At 40.8% G+C, this 9,749-nt stretch overlaps 1 long non-coding RNA gene across 1 annotated transcript; it reads right to left on the minus strand.

Moving 5' to 3' along the window:
• Positions 1-2,569: 2,569 nt before the first annotated feature.
• On the minus strand, positions 2,570-3,837 carry LOC121279332. Its single transcript, XR_005943365.1, has 2 exons — positions 3,516-3,837; positions 2,570-3,212 (listed from the first exon to the last, which is right to left on the minus strand). It is a non-coding gene; the product is annotated as an uncharacterized LOC121279332 (long non-coding RNA).
• Positions 3,838-9,749: the final 5,912 nt, after the last annotated feature.

Below are 9,749 nucleotides of genomic sequence, written 5' to 3' on the forward strand. Positions count from 1 at the left end.
TGGCTAGATGACTAGTGTGCGGTTCAGTATAAACCCCAAGAGCATAGGTTTGATTCCTTGTCCAGCTGAGGTACATTGCCCTGCCCCTGAGAGTGGAAGGCAAAGGTGAACCACTGATTGAAAAAAAAGCCAAGGAAATGGCTCAGGATGAAGCATTAACAAACAATGAGCCGAGGACTTGTCTCTGGGCAGAGCACACATGAATGAGTGTTTCTTTAATGCAGGTGCACCTTAAAGTATGACACATTGAGATTTGGGTGTGTCTGCAAAAGCATTCACCTCTTTTTATCTCAGTTATAAAGTCTGGTGTCATTAGCCACTGTTAGGAATAAAACGTATGTCCTGATCTCCTGCCAAAGTATCTCTGTCTGCAGGTGGAAATATGCCGATGAGCACAACGTACCTCATAGTGTGCTTAACATCCATTGCTCTTCCTTTACTTCTGCCAAACAGCTGAGATGACTAACTCTCATTGAGCATTAATGATGCTGGTAGTGAGGAAAAGAATCCACTGAAGAATTAACATAAAGGCTCATGCAGAGCAACAGAAGAAAGATAACAAAAACTGATTCAGAATTTCTCTAGAAAGACTTAATATTGTACAGCTGTGCCCTTTAAATGAACTCCCCAATCCCTATTGTAGGGTAAAGGGTTAATGCTAATGATGGTGACTGAGCATGTGTTTGAGGAGCTATATGTGTGTGATGTCACTTACTGAGAGAAGGTGACTGGGAAGCATCTCAGAGAGTAGCTCCGGCTAGGTCTTGGTCTCACTTAACCTTTGTAATAGTTAGCATGTAAACAAATGTGTTTTCAACAAAAGGCCATTGCCTCCAGCAAGATCTCTTCTAGAAAAGAAGCTAACGAATCCTGAGATAAAATGACAAAACAGACCTTTAAATCTTGGAGACCTAACAGAAATAAGTGTTATTTACACTAAAGTCTAATTTAACTGGTGCAGGGACCAACAGGTGGCAATCCTTCTGGACTGAGTTGCCCATGAGATTTTAAATTACAGACTTCATTTCCATGTCCTGACATTAACTCCTGCATGAAGACGACAGGAATGACATCAAGGCAGCTGGCTGGAATGGAATTTTGTAGAAAAGTTTGGATAGGATGTTTATAGTCAATTTCAGCGAAGTTAAGCTTGTATGGTGTGGTAATTATATCAATGTGGACATAATCACAATATATGTATTTTTCAGTTTACAAATTTCCGGAATAGTTTCTGCCATTGAAAGATATTTTTATTATACATTTCAGTTTGTAATGTCAGCATGGCTCAGTTGGTAATGCACTCACCTCTAATTCAGAAGGTTATGATTCAAAACCTCAACCCTGGGTCTGAACACATAATGGGTGCTGTCACTGTAGTGCATGACTGATATTGTCAGCCTTTCAAATTAGACATTAAACTGAGGCTAGCGTGGGCTGTTCCACTGGTTCGTTTAGATATAAAAGATTGCGTTATGTTTGAAGAAAAGCAGATACTGCTCCTGGTGTCCTGGCCAACATTTCTGTCTCAACCAACACTACCAAATAAAACTACAATTAACTTGTTATTCAACTAATGTACTGTTTGTTGGACCTTGTGCAGATTAGTTCCATGTTTGCCTATGTAGCACCAGTGATTGCATTTTAAAAGTAATTCAATGACTGTGAAGAGCTGTGAAGGTGTAGCAGATGCTATATAAATGCAAGAGTTTGCTTTACTTTTACATGGTAGACTACAGTGGAGGTGTAGAAACAAAAAGGATACATTCCTAAATTTGTCATGGGATACATGTGTCCTTCTCACCAATTTTCTAAGCTAAAATTTTCTTTGCTCTCCCCTTCCCTTCTGAAAGTCTTGGCTTCATATTGCATTACAGTTTCACAGGCAGTCGTCACACTTAGTACCTCACTCAAGTGATTTCTTCATGTGTGAACTTTGACAATGAGCCTTGATAAACTAGTCTATCATGGAGGCTTCACAAGACCCCAATCCTGTCCTTACTAATGTCCACACTTGTACACTTTCATCAGGTCTTGTTGGGTGGTGATTCAGAGTGTGAATTATAGGTGTTATTTCCCTCCTTAGACAAGGAACATTGAGGTTGCTTGTTGTCCCTTGACCATCACCCCAGCTAATCCAGGACAGATTGGGAACAAAACTGTTCATATGACTCAAGTTGGTGGCAGCCTCCCATCTCGTGAGTCCTTGATTTGCACCACAGTGCATTAAGTATCACCTGGTGTGCCTCAGGAGCCACATTCTGGCATGGTAATCTTTGCTACATTTGTTGTGGAGGAAGACAGTGGGCTGAAAAGGTGCACCGTTCTCTGTTTTATCTGAGCCCTCTTCTTGGCCAGCTGAGCTTTTCATTTCTGCTCACCTCTTCCAGTGTCCTTCTGTACAGTCAGCCTCCAGAAGTTATGGCCATCAGTGACTCTCTCCCAGTTATCAATAATGTCCACCAATTTCATATCTCACTTGCAAGTGTCCTTGTAGCAGACGTATGGATGCCCAGGAGATCATAACCCAGTAGCCAGTTCACCATACGGAAGGTCTTTGGTTATACTGTTGTCATCCATCCGATGAACATGGCCAAGCCAGCACAGACATCATTGACTTAGCTGATGGAATTGGCATGTGCCAGGACCTCTGAGTTGGTGACATTTTCCTGTCTAAGACAGCAAAGGTGGAAACTGTTTTTCTCCTGTCTAGCATATATGTTGTCCAGGGCCAGGTCTCACCACTGTAGAGGAGTGCACTGAGGACACAGGCTTGGTAGACTCGCAGTTTGGGGTTCTCAGTCAGCTTGCTGTTGTTCCACACCCTCTTACTTAACTTGGACATAACAGTTGCAGCTTTTGTGACGAGTGGGTTGATTTCAGCATCAAGTTGGGTAATTATGGAGCCTAGATATGTGAAGCTACCAACAAACTTCAGTGTCACATTATCAATGCTGATAGATAGCAGTATGGCAACAACCTGGACCATGTCCTTTGTCTTCCAGATGATCAAACCAAGCTCTTTGCAGGTATGAGAGCATCTGCCCATTTGCTGCTGAAGGTGTACCTCATTATGGAATGCTAGTGCAGCAGTGTCATCATAGAGCAACTCTCTGAAGAGGACTTGATGCACCTTTGTTTTGGATCTCAGGCAAGCAAGGCTGAACAGCTTTCCATTAGTTTTGCTATGTAAGCAGACACTCTCTGTGGATGATCTGAAGACATGAAAACAGCAAAGAGAAAAATAATGTCAGAACTCAACACATTTTGACCCCATGATAAAAATAAAATACTGCAGCTGCTGGAAATCTGAAACTAAAACAAAAAATGCTGGAAAAACTCAGCAGGTCTAACAGCATCTGTGGACAGAGAAACATTGTTAATGTTTCAAGTCCGTATGATTCTTCGTCAAAGCTTTGAAGAAGAGTCATTTGGACTTGAAACGTTATTTCATTTTATTTCATTTTGACACCACTGTGGATATCAAAGGGTTCCGATGTTGCCCCATCATTGCTGACCTTGCTTATCATGTTGTCATGGAAAGAGGAGGTCACATTGTTCAGCTTCTATGGGCAACCAATTTTCTCTGACAGCTTAAATAGACTGCCTCTGTTCACATGGTCAAATGCCTTGGTGAGATTGCTGAAGGCAGATATCGTGGCCTCCTTTGTTCATAGCATTTCTCTTGCAGATGCTGGACTGAGATGTTCATGTCAATTGCAAACATTCCAGTTCTGATTACACACTGGGATTCAGAGTAGATGCATTCAGCTGGGATCTGCACTCTGACAAGGGCAACATGGATTTCCCACTTGTTCAGCAGGGAGATGCCTCGATAGTTGTTGTAACTGCTATGTTTGCCCTTGTTCTTGTTTCGGGTTACAATCTTTGCATCATGCATATCCTGAGACACTGCCCCCTCCCTCCAGCAGAGGCAGAGAAGTTTGTGCAAATGCTGCAGGAGTGCCAGTTTCCCATGTTTGATAAGTTCAGGTCATATGGTATCAGCATCTGGAGCTTTGCCGATGGCAAGCGAGTCAATAACTTTGCTAAGCTCCTCCACTGTGGGTTCAATGTGCAGCTCTGTAGGCTCTCTATGGTGTCCAGAGCTTCCTCGGTGACAATGTTCTCCTTAGAGTACAATTCAAGATAGTGTTCCACCCATCTCTCCAGCTGCAGTTGGTGATGGCCTTCCTTGCCTTTGTATTCAATGAAGGCATTTTCTTTGCTGATGGACTTGTTCTCTTTTTGATCCCTTCATACCTGCACCTAGTATTCCCCGTGTTGAAGAGCATCTGGATATTCTGGCAAAGTTGTAAACAGTAGTGGCTTGAGCACACACTGAAAAAACATACTGAGACATCGGGAGAGGCAATTTTAAAATGATTTCTTTGGCTGCTTATTTTGTGCATCATAAGTAACAGAGCCAAAATTAGACTGGCATTAGCAGCTCTCATGCTAACTCAAAATCTGTTCCAAGTATCCTAGAGGACACCAACAATGTAACATTGCGAAATGTTGGCAGAGATGTTGATCACATTGGATTCCGAGAATAAAATCTCCACCATCAAGGATATTAAAAAGAATAAGGTTAATAATCAGAAAATGAATTGTAAGAATGAAAAATTATAGCAGTAGATTTGAAAGGTTTATGTTAAGCTCCACATGAATAAAATATTGTTCATCTGATCTGGAAATAACGGGTGAGGAATTTTTTTGGGATTTGTTTAGGGTTTATGGATTATATGGTAATGCAGCCTTGCTTCTCTTTGAATGCTGAACTAGAATGTATTACTGAAGTCATAAGAGCCTTCTAGTAGTTCCTGCAGCGTGTTGATACTTTTCTAGCGTTTTCAATTTTAGATTTTGAATATAACCCCTGCTGACCTACGGTAGTTTGGAGAAATTTACACATTCATCCTTTGGGAGATCTAAAAAAGCATTTTTCTTTTTGTTTTCAAGATAATAAATGCTATTGTTTTCACACAAAATACAAACCTTGTCCAGCAAAGGAAGAGATATCCATTAGTGTGTCTACAGAGGAAACATACCAACGGAACCAGGAAGTGGTTTACCTCTTAATTCTTCAACTAGTAACAGCCATCCTTGGGTCACAGACCTACATCCCTCCGTACTTTGCAGATTACCATTCCCTACTTGTTCCATGCTGCCTTCCATTCCACTATAAAAGCAATGTCAATGCCTGTCAAAATACAGAAGGAACAAGTTTACCCTATCCTTCCCATTGCTTGGTTGTCAATGTGCCACACATTTCCAGCTGAATAGTTTTACCTCTCTAGCTGTTTGGATTTTTTTTTCATACAGGTCACATTGTCATTAAAATGATAAACTACATGTTGTTGGTCCTCAGCAATCTTTCAAACTGTCACAACTATTGATTGAATAGTACTGAGTAAAGGTTTAATAAATAAAAGATTGTGGAGATGGCCAGATATTACAGGCTGTAATGTTCAGGACTCCCAATGCGTAACTGAGTTTTAAGCTCATGGGTTGCCTGTTTTCTTGAGCTACCCTAATGCTGTTGCAGTCACGCATGACTAATTTGATGCTTGGCTATTTATGAATAGGTTCCCGGGATAGCTGTTCTGTCTTTGTTAGAGGGGAGAGGATGATGGAAAAATAGGCAAAGTCACTTCTAGCATCCCTCATTTCTGCTTATTTTGGAGCAGAATTAATAGCAGTCCTGGATGTCTTCCAATAAACCAGCTGAAGAAACCTGTGTATTAGTGAACATTTTATTTTTTTTATAATGTTATTCAGTTAATTTATTGCTGACAATCAAAAACCGAATAAAGCTGGTGTGAGCAATGACAACCTTTCAAGTCTCACAATGGGCAATAGCACTTTGATACATTAATCCCCACTTAAAGTGTGTTCCTGAAAATTGAAACTTTAAATTAAATGACTTTAAGCTAATCCCATTAAAACCAATATAAAAGCTGTAGTTAGGTTCTGTAGGACTTTCCTCATCAGCAAAAATACATTAAAACATTATATCTCATACGTTGAAATACTTTATGTAGCTAAATTCCTATATTGTTGAATGAAATAACTCCTAAAATAAAATAAATTTTAAAACGTAAAAAAAAATGGTAACTTTCTACTTACCTCCTGCTCGCTGCTGAATCTACTCATCAACGATCCTGCTTCTCAAATGTTCACCATACATCCTGTTCCTGGTCAAAACCGGCCTTTCCTCTCACCTACTCTCCGACTTTGAGGCTTCGCCCACTTCCTAACCTACCCTCTTGCTGCAGACCCTCTGACTTGCAACCTCTGCCAATCCCTGACTCACCATCTCACCAAACCTCCTGCTTCCTGAATCTCCCATTCACTGCTTCCCTCTCCTGAACCTGCATTCAAGGAAGGCCTTAGATCCAGATTCAATTTGAAGCCAGATGTTCAGGATTGTGAAAGAGTGGCCCCCGAATGTGCAGAAGTGCTGATCTTGGGCTCTTATAATCCATTTAAATCCTCTTAAATTCTCCTGCTTGCCACTTCCCTCACTGTGAGCAAGGGCTCTGGAGATGAGCAGCAAGAAGCAGAAAGAACATCTTCGACTCGACTTAAATAATTTAAGAAAAAAACGAACTCCATGGCGTATTTAGCCTTGGATATCAAAAGGAGGAAAATGGTTTGCACAGGGCTAGCAGGTTTTCAAGATGTGATCCTGGAAATAAGTAACTGCGGTGGTGCTAGGACTTGGGAAAACAACTGCAGTTAGGACTGGTGCAAATGTGAGCAACAAACTTTGATATGGAGCGAAAGTAAACTCATTCTTTGTTTCATATACTATTGTATGCATTTCAATAATAATATTGACTATAACAGCCCCAGCTTGGCACTTCTGCCCCAAACTGCACATTCACAGCCGCAGATCTTCGGCTCCATATCGAATCTGGATCTAGGACCTTCATTGAATGGAACACAGATTCAGGAGAGGGAAGTGGTGAGCAAGAGGGTCAGAGGAAAGGACGTTCAGCAAGAGTGTGAATCAGGGAGTGGCAGAGGCTGGAAGTCAGAGAACTGGCAGCAAGAGGGTGAGTTAGGGAGCAGCAGAGGCCACTAAAAAATGGTGTTGATCGGGTCACGGGTATCAGACCAGCGGGAATCATAAGAACATAAGAACTAAGAGCAGGAGTAGGTAATTCAGACCTTCGAGCCTGCCCCACCGTTCAATACAATCGTGGCTGATCTCATTTCGGCTTCAACTCCAATTTTCTGCCCTCTCCCCATAACCTTTCAACCTGTTACTTATTAAAAATCTGTCTATCTCCTCCTTAAATTTATTCAGCGTCCCGGCATCCACTGTACTCTGTGGTAGTGAATTCCACAGATTCACGACCCTTTGAGAAAAGTAATTCCTCCTCATCTCTGTTTTACATCTACCACCACTTAGTCTAAAACTATGGCTTCTCATTCTAGAATGCCCCACAAGGGGAAACATCAGCTCCACGTCTACTTTGTCTATCCCCTTTAGCATCTTATATACCTCAATTAGATCTCCTCTCATCCTTCTAAATTCTAGCGAGTATAGGCCTAAACTGCTCAATCTCTCCCCATAAGACAAGCCCCACACCTCTGGAATCAATCTAGTGAATCTCCTCTGAACCGCCTCCAATGCAACTACATCCTTCCTCAAGTAAGGGGACCAAAACTGTGCACAGTACTCCAGGTGCAGTCTCACCAATGCCTTGTACAGTTGCAACAACACTTCGCCCTTTTTATACTCTATTCTTTTAGAAATAAATGCCAATATTCCATTTGCCTTCCTTATTCAAGGAAGCATACGTGCATACTAGCTTTCAGCAATTCATGCACAAGGACACCCAGATCCCTCTGCACTGAAGCATTCTGAAGTTTCTCTCCATTTAAATAATAAGTCGCCTTTTTATTCTTTCGACCAAAATGGATAACCTCACACTTATCCATGTTAAACTCCATCTGCCAAATTTTGGCCCATTCACCCAACCTGTCCATATTCATTTGTAAATGTCTTATTTCTTCATTGCAACTTACTTTCCCACCTATTTTGGTGTCATCTGCAAATTTAGCTAAAGTACTTTCTATCCCTGAATTCAAGTCATTATTATGATTGTAAATAGTTGGGGCCCAAGGACCAAACCCTGTGGCACCCCACTAGTTACAACTTGCCATCCAGAAAAAGACCCATTTATCCCGACTCTCTGCTTTCTGTTGGTTAGCTAATCCTCTTTCCAAGCTAATATATTACCCCTAACTCCATGTGATCTTATCTTGTGTATTAATCTTATGTGCGGCATCTTATCAAAGGCCTTCTGGAAGTCCAGATATACTACATCTACAGGATCCCCATTATCCACTTTGCTTGTCATATCTTCAAAGAACTCTAGCAATTAGTCAAACATGATTTGCTCTTCATAAAACCATGCTGACTCTGAGGGATTGCATTTTGACTTTCCAAATGCCCCATTACTACTTCCTTAATAATGGATTCCAACAATTTCCCAATGAGAGATGTTAAACTAACTGGTCTATAGTTTCCTACTTTCTGCCTCCCCCACCCCCCTTTTGAATAAGGGTGTTATATTAGCATTTTTCCATTCCACTGGAACCTTTCCAGAATCCAGGGAATTTTGGAATATTATAGCCAATGCATCCACTATCTCCGCCGCCACTTCCTTTAAGACCATGGGATGTAGTCCATCAGGTCCTGGGGACTTGTCACCCTTTAACCCCAATAGTTTACTCAATACTTTTTCTCTAGTAATGGTGATCATTCTAAGTTCTTCCTTCTCTATACCCTCTGTTACTACCTGTTACTATTGGGGTGGTACTAGTGTCCTCCACTGTGAAAACTGAGGCAAAATATTGATTAAGCGTCACTGTCATTTCTGCGTTCCCCACTATTAACTGCCCAGTCTCGTCCTCCAAAGGACCAACATTCACTTTAGCTACTCCTTTGCTTTTATATACTTGTAGAAGCTTTTGCTATCAGTTTTTACGTTTTGCACTAGTTTTCTTTCATAATTTACCTTTTGTTCTTTTTATTTTTTTTTAGTAACCCTTTGTTGATCTTTAAAAGTTCCCCAATCTTCCAGCCTGCCACTGACCTTTGCAATTTGGTATGCCTTAGTTTTTGCCTTTATGTTATCTTTTAACTTCCTTGCTTAGCCATGGATGCTTTTTCCCCCTCTTACCATCTTTCTTCCTCTTCGGAATATCTTTTACTTGGGAGGAATTGAATATCTCCTTAAATACCTACCTTGTAGTCTTCCTGCCCAGTCCACTAGGGCCAAATCTATCCTCATGCCTATGTAGTTACTTTTGTTTAACTCCAGAACACTAGTGTGAGACTCAAATTTCTGGCTATTAAACTGAACTTGAAATTCTAGCATGCCATGATCACTCTTCCCTAGAGGATCCACTCTGGAGTGACTCGCCTTTTCATTATCTCTATTTATTTAAGAAACAAAAGATGAATTCAGAAACTACTACAGCTTTTTAAAATTAAAATTGAATAACTTATGGATAAGCAGACATTATCTTGTGTTTTTTATCATTAACTCAGAATGGATTTTTATTACACTGGATACATATGTGTTACTATGAGATCATTAATTAACCCCATCTCATTACACAAAACCAAATCCAGAATAGCCTGCTCCCTGGTTGGTTCCACAACATATTGCTCCAAGAAACAATCTCTAATACATTCTAAGAACTCTTCTTTAAGGCTACCCTTGCCAATT

Source organism: Carcharodon carcharias, chromosome 6, assembly GCF_017639515.1.
Source record: "Carcharodon carcharias isolate sCarCar2 chromosome 6, sCarCar2.pri, whole genome shotgun sequence".
Lineage (NCBI taxonomy): Eukaryota > Metazoa > Chordata > Chondrichthyes > Lamniformes > Lamnidae > Carcharodon > Carcharodon carcharias.